The sequence below is a fragment of the Vombatus ursinus genome, unplaced genomic scaffold (assembly GCF_900497805.2).
Source record: "Vombatus ursinus unplaced genomic scaffold, bare-nosed wombat genome assembly UNPS02009132.1, whole genome shotgun sequence".
NCBI classification, from domain to species: Eukaryota; Metazoa; Chordata; class Mammalia; order Diprotodontia; family Vombatidae; genus Vombatus; species Vombatus ursinus.
Genome location: NW_020948910.1, coordinates 13108099 through 13120637, shown reverse-complemented (window position 1 = coordinate 13120637; position 12539 = coordinate 13108099).

Genomic DNA, 12539 nt, shown 5'->3' with positions numbered 1-12539 from the left:
ACTTGTTTAGTGCGGCGGATCTTTCCTTTGCTCAGCAGAAGGAAAAGAAAAAAAATGGATTTTGCCACCTTCTTAAACTCTTTGTTGTTGATATTTTACTGACGCCGTCCCCAACCCTAGTTATGTTGATGCCGCAGGAAGAACAATTGCATACATACGCGCACATGCGCAGGCGTGTTGAGGACCAGAAAGATTGCTGTGTCATTCCCGTCTTGTCTGTTAGCCCGGAGGAAAGCAATTTCTGTTGCCATTTGCACAACCATCCAATGATACTCCTTTCCCCTGGCACCTTTAAACTGAGCTGACTCAAAGCCGAAAAAATTGACAGAAAACTGAAGCATTAGTACAGATTACCTCCTATTCCTCTCTTATACGTACCTGGTTATTTGAACGTTCTCTCCCTTATTAGAATGTTGAGCTCCTTGAGAGCAGGGATCGTGTTTTGCGTTTCTTTTGCATCCTCAGCGCTTAGCACGCAGTAAGCCTTTAATAAAGGCTTGATCTCTGCCCCGACACCATCTAGGTTGTGCATTTGTGGTCTGATGAAACATTCTTCAGGTAGGGAAGGGCTGGGTGAACATTGGTGGGAATGTGGTAGAAGGAACGGATGCCCCAAGTTCATGACCGATATGATCTCTTAAATTAAACTCTAGAACTGTGTGGTGTCAGAATTGATGAAAGGAAAAACCTCAATTCAGAGATTAGATTGCAATATGCCGGTTAGCTGGAGTTTTCCTTTAGTTTTTTCTTAAGGAGTTCTCCCACCCCACCCCCTCAATTGCTACAGTGTCGGCTTGCAACCAAATCATTCCAAAGCATTAACAAAGGCAATGAGAAGAGAAAATGATACATCAAAGGATGGAAAATACTACTAGCTTTTAACACAGTGACCAGTTGGTGCTCTTAGGAAGAGACCCTCAGCTAATTAATGTTCCCAAGCTACACTGAAAAAATTGGGCAAGCTCATCCCTGTAGTCTCTGGTACCCTATCATCTGTTTACCACAGCCTGACTTGCTAAGCTAGATTCAATTTTTCTCAACATGCTGACCATTCACATAGACTACATTCCACATAAGAGGACAGGATTCCAAAGAGAACAATTCTGCATTTGGACAAATTTCATGGATTCAGTTACAGGCTGAAACATTTTCTATTAAGTCTTATCACCTTTTTTTGCATTCTGTTCGGGCCCAATTTCTAATTATTTTTTTCTTTGGTTTTTAGTACCCATGGAGTTTAGAGTAAATAGAAGAAATTTCTATCTAATCATCATTCCTTTCTATCAGTGGATAAAGAACAAGGGCTCAATGTCATTTATCATAATTAAGCCAGCATTGAACTATAAATACCAATGCCATTTTAAAACCTGTGGGAATCTTTAAGTCCATTTTTCCTATTCTCATGCCTTTGATTCCCCAGATCCCTATTTCTATTATGTCCATTCCCATCTTTGTAAAAATCCTGAATCCCCACCCTTGCCCAAAAGAATCTGTTTACCTCTTGTGTGCAATTATCAGGTTCTATTTCGTATTATAACTATTTGTGGGCAGGAAGGATTCTGAACTAAATCTTATCTGGGACAAGAGACTAGAGTTTAAAAAAAAAAAGGAAGCAAGAATTCTCTCTCATCCTTCCTTCCTCCTATCTCTCTCCCTCCCTCAAACACCTTTTTTAGTTTGTGTTATTGTTCTCAAGTGATGATTTCACTGGTGAAGGAAACTGACAGTGAACAAATTCCCTCGAAAGATGAAGATTGGTTCCATGTTCTATTCCAGCTTTAACAATCTGTAAGTCTAATATTTGGATTCTATTCTACCCCACTTAAGCTCAGCCGAGGTTTCAGTAAGAGTTGAATAAGCCTTCCTCTCTGTAAAGTCCAATTATATTCCCTTTCTTAAACTTCATTTTCCTCTTCCGTAAAATTCAGAAATTGGCTCTATCAGGCAACAAGCATTTATTAAGGGCTGTTAAGTGTCAAGTACTATGCAGTTCTTTGGAGACTAACAAAGGCAAACAAAAAAAATTTTTTTAAAGGCCTGCCCCTGGAGGAGCTTATATTCTAATGGCAGCAGGGGCGGGGTACAAGAAGCATAGAATTAGGAATATATAGAACATTCACAGAGTAGATAAAAGGTGATTTTTAAGTGAAAAGACTCCTGCAGAAAGTAGCATTTGAGCTGAGTCTTGAAGGAAACAAGAGCTTTTAAGAGGTAGAGGTAAGGAGAGAGAGAATTACTGTCTATGCAGGGATATTTGGAAGGAAGAGAAGTGGATTTGTAGGGAAAGATAATATAAAATCTGTAATATATACTGAAATTTATTTATACCTGCTCATCCTTCATAATTCACTATCTGACCCAAAATGGAGAGGAGGATAGAGTTTTTACTGGCCACCGAACAGACCTAATGAGGTACTCCTGTGAGAATATAGTCTGGGAGGCAGGGTGCAGAGATGGAAAAGGATGAAGGAGTTTGCTTGCCAGCTGCTGCAGGTTAGGTTACAACTACTTCATTATGAGACCTATACCTAGCACAGCTCCTAGAGACTAATTGTGGGAGGGAAGGCCAAGTGGAGAATTGTTAAGTGAAAATCAGTGTAGGAAGAGGTAGTATAATTGATTGGAGAAAAGCCTCCAGTTGTCTCTTGCAAAAAGGATAGTGTCAATTGGGTGAAGCTCAGCCCTCAAAACGCAGAGTAGTCCAAGCTGGGTTGAAAGCAGAAAAGTTTTATTAGGAGAAAATCAGACACTAGTGCCGAGAGCCCCCTACTCTCCTCATCCCTGTAGAAGGTACAAAGAAGCCCATAGCCCAGGAGAGGCAGGTTTGATATATGCTCGAAAACAGCAAAGGGGAAGTTCAGGGAGGGATTGGGGGAAAGAATGGATAATGTCTCCCAGGCACAGGTGGATATAGAAGCAAGATATTTTGCAGAAAGAGTTGACCACGGGGCTGGTTTGGGCCAGTTTGGTGGTGGATGTGGGGGGGGGGGGGCGGTGGACAATTCAGTAAGGTCACCCAGTGAACATGAGCAAAGGCATCTTGGGAGTGAACAAGACTTTGGCTCACTGCAAGCTCCTAATTGACACCTTTCAGCAAACCCACTTAATCTGTATTCAGTGCATCTGCCTGGTAAGGTAACTCATAGAAAACAGATGTATTAATCTCAGAGGCACTAACACAATATAATTTTATCCTTTTGACTGATCACACACTCCTTGAGGTTGTACCATGACCTCAGTGGAGTTGCATGTCTCCTGCTTAAGAGATTTATTTAAGTCTCTTAAAATTTAAAACAATTTAAGGTTTATATTATCTTTAGCATACCTTCCACCTCCAACAAGCTACTTTGAAGGTTTGATACAGATCGCCTTCAAAATAATCCAGTCTCTTGGCTCTGGATTTTTCTCTGACTGTTCCTCATGCCTAGAATGCTCTCACTTCTCTGCTCCAACTATTGAATTCCGGGCTTCCCAACTAAAATGCCACCTTATAAAAAAGTCTTCCCCAACACCTGTTAATTCTAGTTCCTTCCCCCTCTTATTTCCTGTATATAGCTTGCTTTGTTTGTGTTGTCTGTCTCCTCCATTAACCAGTAAGCTCCTTTCAGGCAGGGACTGTCTTTTTTTGAATCCTCAAGCACTTAGCATGGTGCTTAATAAATGATGATTGATTGATTTAAGTTGTCAGCCTTCTCCCCCCAATATCTGTTTATTGTAATACTACTCTACCTCTACTTCCATTAATCAGATTTCTTGAGTACCAAGTATGAAGAAACACCTGACTTAGACCTAGTTATCAATAATAATTTCAATCAAATAGGAAAATACTCATTGCCTAAGTCCTGTATTTATCTTGTCTTAATTGGGTGAAGAGTTCGAAAGTCCTTTTTAAATGTATTATGAAGAGTACAATAGTAAGTTAAAGTCTAGAGGAGTGTAATTTTTAACAATACTTGTTACTTTCTGCTAACCTTCATCTATTTTGCTGCTAAGTAGTGGAACTTTGAGTTTTGCATAGTCAGGTGGAAGAGGGGGAAAGATTTAAAAGGTCAGACTTTGTTCAGTTGGAGAATGATCAAAAATAAATTTATTGAGCATCCATTATACTGAAAGCAACCAGAAACAAATAATTCAAGTGCTGAGGAGCCACAGTCAGTATTGTGCACAATTTAGTAGCTACTACTATAAAGGAGCAGAGAACTTGGCATGTTATATTTCAGAAGGCAAAGGATATGTGCTTATAGCCAAGAATAATTTGCCCAGCAAAACTGAGTATAATGCTACAGGAGTTGGAGGTGGGAGGCTGGGAAGGGAATGGATCTTTGATGAAATAAAGGATTTCCAATCATTACTGATGAAAAGACTAGAAGGCAATAAGTTAAACATTAAAAAGGTAAATACAACTGAATGATGATAAAGGACCAGACAAGGATGAACTGCTTCCATTCTAATACAGGGAGATGTTACATATGTCCCTCAGAACTTTATCATCATTAGGGGCTATAGAGGGAGTCCAATTAGACAGAAGGCCTAAGAGTGATTGTGATAAGTCTTGATGATCTTCAAAAAAGAACAGAAAGAGGAAAAGACAGAGACAGATTAGGGAAAATTATCTCAAGTAATCAGGGTGTATAAGTGTACATCTATGCAAACAAGGAAGAAGGGTTGTTTGGGGAATGATTGACATTTGAACCTCATTCTCATCTGATATGGTCAAAGGAGGGAAGAATATAACAGAGTTGAGTACAGAAATATGCTTTATTCAATAGGGAACTAGGAGGGAAAGAGGGAATGAGAGAGAAAGTAGATTAAGAGAGCAATTAGTCCTAAGTGAAACAAATTCTGAGGATGGATGTACAAAAATATAGCTCCTTTTGAGGTTGCTAAGAATGGGAATCTGAGAGGGGATCCCCATAATACAACCTATGGAATATAAATATGATGGAATACTATTGCTCCATAAGAAATGGTAAGAGATTGTTCCAGAGAAATCTTGAAAGACTTATATGAACTGATGCAAAGTAAACAGAACTAGAAGAACAATTAACATCCTGACCACAATATAGTAAAGATAAGCAACTTTAAAAGAATAGGGAATTCTGATCAGTAATAACAACAATGATTCCAAAGAACTAATGATGAAACATGCTACCCACCTCCTAATAAAGAGGTGAAGGACTCAGAATGCAGAATGATACATATATTTATTTGGAAATGGCCAATATGGAAATTTGTTTTGCTAGTCTATATGTATTTGTAACTGGGGTTTTGTTTTTCTTTTATTCTTAATTAGTTAAGGTTGGAGGATAAGAAAGTAGATTTTTTTGCTATCTGTAAAAAATAAAATATAATTTCAAAAAATTAGAAAAACTAAATATAATCCTACAAAATATATGTTCAGTTTTTATTTTTAAAAATTTTTAGAGCTTTTTCAGGTTGTCAACAAGCATTTATTGCCAAGTATGTGCTAAGTACTATGCTAAGCACTAATGATACAAATAAAGGCAAAAAACAATCCCTACAACTCTTAGGTCCTACATCATACCTATCATATTGGCTAACATGACAAAACAGGGAAATTATAAATGCTGGAGAAGATATGGGAAAATTGGAACACTAATGCATTATTGGTAGAGCTGTGAACTGATCCAGTCATTCTGGAGAGCAATTTGGAACTATGACCAAAGGGCTATAAAAATGTGCATACCTTTTGACCCAGCAATACCACTTCTAGGGCTGTATTCCAAAGAGATCAGAAAAATGGGGGAAAGACCACATTTACAAAAATATTTATAGCAGCTCTTTTTGTGGTGGCCAAGAATTGGAAATTGAAGGGATGCCCATCAATTGGAGAATGGCTGAACAAGTTGTGGTAGATGAATGTAATGGAATACTATTGTGCTATAAGAAATGGTAAGCAGGCAAACTTCAGAAAAACCTGGAAAGACTTATATGAACTGCTGCTGAATGAAGTAAGCAGAACCAAGAGAACTTGTACACAATAACAGCCACGTTGTGCGATGACTGACTTTGATAGACTTAGCCCTTCTCAGCAATTCAAGGATCTCCAAAAGTCTCATGATGGAAAATGCTATCCACATCCAAAGAAAGAACTATGGCATCTGAATGTAGATGGAAGCATACTATTTTCTATTTTTTTCTTTTGTTTTGTTTCCTCTTTCTTGTGGTTCCTCCTATTAGTTCTAATTCTTCCTTACAATATGACTAATGTGAAAACATGTTTAATAGGAATGTATATGTAAAGCCTATATCAGATTGCCCACTGTCTTGCGGAGGGGGGAAGTGAAGGAGGCAGAGAAAATTTAAAACTCAAAAGCTTATGGAAGTGAATGTTGAAAACTAAAAATAAATTAATTTCAAAATAAAAAAAATCCCTACTCTCAAGAACTTCTTAGTTTAATGAGAAAAACAACATGCAAACAACTATATACCAAAAATATCTGTACAGGATAAATTAAAAATAATCTCTAGCATTAAGGGGGATCAAGAAAGGTTTCTTGTAGAAGGTGGAATTTTAGCTGAAACTTAAAGGAAGTCAGAGAACCTATGAGGAAAGGAGAGTATTTCAGACACGGAGGACAGCCAGTGAAAATACATGGAAAGAGACCGAGTATTGGGTTTCAGAAACAAAGAGGCCAGAGTCACTGGACTGCAGAGTCGTTGGAGGGGAGTAAGGTATAAAAAGACTAGAAAAGGAGGAAGGGACCTGGTTATGAAGGATTTTAAAAGCCACACTGGGTTTTATATTTCATCTTGGAGGTGCAACCACTGGAGTTTATTGAAGGGGGGATGTGAGGGAGGGTGTTGTGGTCAGATATTTGCTTTAGAAAGATCAGTTTGAAAGCTGAATGGAGGTTGGGTGAGAATTTACAATTTGGGTCCAGAATAGAATATAACTCAGTTCCTTCTTGATCACTCCCCTCAAGGACTGAAAGGTATTGATAGAAGCAGCTAGGTAGTACAGTGGACAGAGTACTGTGCCTGGAGTCAAGAAGACCTGAGTTCAAATTCAGCCTCAGCTGTGTGACCTAGGCAAGTCATTTAACCTCAGTTTCCTCAATTGTCAAAAATGGGGAAAATAATTATACCTAACTCCCAAGGTTGTGAGAATCAACTGGGGTAATATTTGTAAAGCACTTTGCACAGTGTCTGGCATATAGTAGACACTTAATAATTTTTCTTTTCTTCCTGAAGTCAATAATTTGTGTGTCATGGGACCAATAACTCGGAAGTGGGGCAATGAAGAGATTATAATTTTATCTAAACAAGAAAATAAGTTTTAGTATTTTGTCTTTGACCCAAACTACCTCTCTTAGTTGGGGAGGGGAGCATCTGAAAAGGGGCTTTTAGTCCACAATATGATTGTTTCTTGATCTATACAGAGAAAACTGAAAAGGTCTTTAATATGTTTACACATCTAGAACTGTGAAACTCCGAGTTTTTTTTTCCTTCAACATTCTCTCTGATCATAAACTTCTATATTTTAATGTCTCCCTTTGTCTCACTCCTAAATCTATCTCAGTCATATTTACTGAAGGCTCAGTTCTTCCACTCCTCCCTGTTCTTCTAGTCCACCTCTGCTCTGACCTTGCTTTCTGCCATTCAAGGTCTTGATCCTAGAGTTAAACAGTTCAACCATGCCCTATCCTCTGCCCATAATCCCTTGTTTCTTGTCTTATAGTCAATTGGGCCTTGGATATACTGGAAAGAACACTGAATTTAGACTTGAAAAACCTAGATGTGAACCCCTGTTATGCTACTTACTGACCTTAGGAAAGTCACTTAACTTCTTTGGTCTCAGTTTCCTTACCTGTAAAAAGATAGGGTTGGATTAGATGAACTTTAAGGCCCCTTCCAGCTTTAAATATATGGTTCCTATGATCCTATGAAGCCTATTATCCCCACAAACTACCTTCCCTGCTGTTCTTTCCACACTGATGAATATGGTTGAAGAAAGTCAATTGTGCCATCTTGACTAAAGATGAACATTATCTGATATCAGCTGGGGCCTCCTTTTCTTCTTTCTTTATTGAATAAATATTATATTCCCACAAGAACAATTCCAAACCTTCTTTCTCCTCAAGTCCTCTTCCTACTCTATCTCAGCTAAAGATCTTACCTTCTACTTTACTGAGAAAAAGTTGATGCCTTTCATTATGAAGTTTCTCTTCTTCCCTATTCTACACCTCAACAGTGTACCCTCTCCACTCTGAAGTAATGACCCTTCTCCTTGCCAAAAGTCTGTTCTTAGAAGACAGTAATTTAATTACTGTTCTATGGGTTACTCCACCCTAGTCTTTTTACAGTACTTCAGGATCTTTATGGCACTCCAAATTTAGGGACATTTTGGTAATGCTACTCCATAATCTACTTTTACATTTTCCTGGTCTGACAATAGCTAGTGGCTTGCTTCTAATTGTCTCTGCTGATCAACCCCCCATGAACTAGCTACCTTAACTCTCCTCATGTCTCAGTAGACTTCCCATCCATCAGAGTCCTTGCCTTGTGATGCAGCTGCTACAACCCAAGTATATAGTCTCCAGGAAATGGAGTCCTGAAAAGTTCTCCCAATGATTGATGCTCCCTGGGCTTCAAGTATTATGGAAAAGAAAGAAAACATGATGTAACATGTCCCTAGTACATTTATATTTACTTGTCTGAGTATGTGTTGCACCTTTCCTGCTTGGCATCAACATCATACCCTCTCTGCCAGGTTCCCTCAGCTTCCTTTTGTGTATTGTCTTACCTCATTAGATTACAACCTTCTTGAGGGCAGGGACTGTTGTTGCTGGGTTTTTTTTATTTTTATTTGTTGTCGTTGTTGTTATCCCCAGCATTTAATACAGTGCCTGGCACATAATAGGCATTTAATAAATATTCATCATATTGGGTATAAATAGAAAACTAAGAAAATCCCTGCTCTTAAGGAGCTCACATTCTTATATAGAAGACAAAAAGGTTTCAGCTCCAAGTCAGATGGAAAGGTCCCATGATTTTTAGAGTGCAATGGCAAAGGAGATGGCAATGTTTCTTCTTTAATATAATTTCCACTGATAAAATCATATCAGTGGAATGTTCTGATATTAAACCATTCGACAGTGGCAAAGAATTTGGTGACAAAAACTTTCTTTTCTGGGTCTTTTTTGATATGGCTATAGCACCAGTTGGGCAACATAGCTCCTTCATTCTTTCTTTCTTTCTTTTTTTCTTTCTGTCTGTCTTTCTTCCTACTTCTTCCCTCCTTCCTTCCTTTCTTTCTTCCTCCTTCCTCTCTGTCTTTCTTTCTCTTTCTCCCTCCCTCCCTTCCTTCCTTCCTTCCTTTCTTTCCCTTGCTTCTGTCCGCATAAGGCATCATACCCTTACCTGCCAGTTCTCTGTCCAAAGGAAAGTAAATTTTGATCTCTGAAACCTCAGAAAGATATGTTAGGGTTTATGGGCTAGATTTCTTTCTTAAGGATCATGCCTTAAACCCAAATCACTTGGGTTGTTGGGTTGTTGATTGGCCAACAATAGGTCCAAGGCCAAGCCCCATTTGGTCATTGTTTGGGCCCTGTCTTTTGTTTGCTTCCTGCCTCTCTCAACAGTCCTCTGTTGCTTCAATTTGTATGTATGTATGCATGTATGTATATGTATGTATGTATGTATATATAGATATATATGAAAATATACAAAGTTTTAATAATTATTTTGTCCTGATAAAGTAAAGTGTCTCTGGGACACACACACACACACACACACACACACACACACACACACACACCATTTCTTTGTAATTTCCAGAGCTGACCCATTCAGTCACCTCATTCATTGACTTGCTGAGCTACACTTGGACCTCTGCCCACCTTAGCTGGCATGCTCCTGGAGTCTGGAGACTGCCTAGAGACTCTTGTTCAGCCAGCTGCACCTGAACACTGAAGGAATCTGTGATTATATCAGCTTCCATGGTCAATGAATAGTAGGGTAGTAAGGACTGGGGAGAAATAAGGAAGTACTACTGAAAATAAGGGAAAAGAAGTCTCTGGTAGAGGTGTCTACCATTCTGAATAATGCATGAAGCCATTATCTACTCTCTTCTAGCTTGGAATAAATGTGGGTATTAAGCAGTATAGAGTTTTATAAAATAAAAGCATATGATCTTTGAAGCCATCTTTGTAAATGGTTTGCCATCATGGATTGATGCTCCAAAGGAATCTGTAAGTACTGTATCCAGTTGAGTTTGGTACTAAGCTAGACACTGAAAAAAGAACCAAAAAAAACCAGCTAATTTTTGACATTTTAAATTTTGACAATTTAAATTTTAAATTAAAATTCTGACAATTTAAGATTAACATGCTAATATAGGTAAACCAGTATAGGACATACTGACAGCAAAATATTAAATCAGTATATGACTGCTCAGAAAAGTATTTTTGTTTTTCTTTGGCCTATATATGATTCTCAGGACTTTTCCACCACTGCCTCAGGTGCCTTTTCACCCTAGGGATATTTTCACCCCTCTGGCCCCTCAGCTGATTGGTGAGTTCTAGCCCAGAACTTCCAGATGAGGAAGTGCCCAGGCTAACCCTGCTTACTTCTCTTCTAGCTTCACTTTTCTTTCTCTAGACCTTTCCTCCTGAGGCCCCAAATATACCTTCTTCCTGTCCCTACTTTTCAGCTCCCTTTTGTATGTTGTCTTCCCCCATTTAAATGTAAATTCCTTGAAGATGGGGGCTTTCATTCTTTTTGCTTGTTTTTGCACTCCCAGCACTCAGCACTGCCAGGCACATAGTATATGCTTAACAAAAACTCTATATACTTATCTATCTAATTATGAGATTCTTGAATTGAAAGAAACATGAACTAATGACATTTATCTTATCTTTCTTCCTATAATTGCTAGTAACTAATATTTATACACATGAACTTTCTGTGCTGTTCTGGTATATGCAATTCTTTTGCCTAAATTATCTATGTAATTCTCTTAAGTGTCTAACCACTTAACTTAGTGGTTAGAGAGCTGTCTTCAGAGTCAGAAAGACCTAGTTCCAAGTCCTACCCAGCTACACACTGGCTGTGTAATTTTGGGAAAATGGATTAACTAAGAAAGACATAAATACAGTCCCTTCCCTCAAAGAGCTTACATTCTAAAGGGGGAGACAACTATAAATAACCATATAAAATAGATACAAAGTATATGCAAGGTTGTTGTTGTTTGTCCTTTATTTTCGATGAGAACCAATGACATCACACAGTGATGTCCTGACTTGTAGGTGAATTGGATTTAAGTGAGGCAGAGTTGCGCAAAGTTGACAGTCTTATTCACTCTTCCAGAATCATCAAAGTCCAGTGGCAAGACAAAAGTCAAGGCGACTGGGGATAACCCAGGATGCAGTAGATAAAGTGGGGTCTTTGATGTCTAACCAAGCACTAAGTGTTCCATAGCATTTGCTTTATGGTATAATCTTAGTGGGAAGATACTAGCAGTTGAAGGGACTAGGAAAGGCCTCCAGCAGAAAGTGGGCCTTGAGCTGAGTCTTAAAAGAAGCCAAGGAAGCCAGGAGGCTGAGGTGAGGAGGAAGAACATTCTAGGTATGAGGGTCAATCAGTGCAAGACAAGGAGATGAGAGGCAGAGTGTCATGTGTGAAGTATAGCAAGTGGGCCACTGTGACTTAATCCTAGAGTATGAAGGGAGAAGTGAAGTATAAGAAGACTCAGAAAGTAGGAAGGGGCTAGGTACTAAAGAGCTTTATTTTTATTTTCAATTTTAAAGCTTTTTTTTTTCTCCCTCCCATCTCATTCCCCAACTCCATAAAAAAAGAAAAGAAAAAAACAAGCTCTTGTAACAACTATAGATGGTCAAGTAAAACAAATTCCCATAATGGCCATATCAAAAAAATGTGTCTCATTCTTCATATTTATTGCATCATTTCTCTGCCAGGGTATAGGGAGTATTCTGAATTATTAAACCTTTAGAATCATGGTTGATTCATTTCACAGATCAGAGTTCTTAAGTGTAAGGAAGTTTAAATGCCAGCGGAGCTTCTATTTGCCCCTGGAGGAAATATGTAGCCACTAGAGCTCAGTGAGCAAGAAAATAATTTAGTCAGACTTGTGCTTTAGAAAACAAATCAAGTAAATTTAAGTTTGTTATTTCCGAAGAAACCTTCTGGCCAAAGCCTAGGAAATGAAAATTTGTACATAAATGTATTATTAAGTATTATATATCCTGAAGGTATCATTTAACATAATACTCTCATTTTTGCATTAATATATAGTTGGTTTTGGCAAAGGATTCCATTTCTTCCAGTTATCACTCATCATTTTACATTTTTACCAGATTTAACTTTGCACTTCATGACAAATTCTACACTTTTTAACCATGCCTGTCCTTTTAAATAACTTTATTTTCACATTTTTTTCATATTATGGTTTCTCTCAAAGCTATTTATTTTTATGCAGCTAATTTTCAATAATGAAAGTGGATTTTCTACTGTAATTTTTTCATTTTATTTTTAATTTTTTAATTTTTCATTTTCTC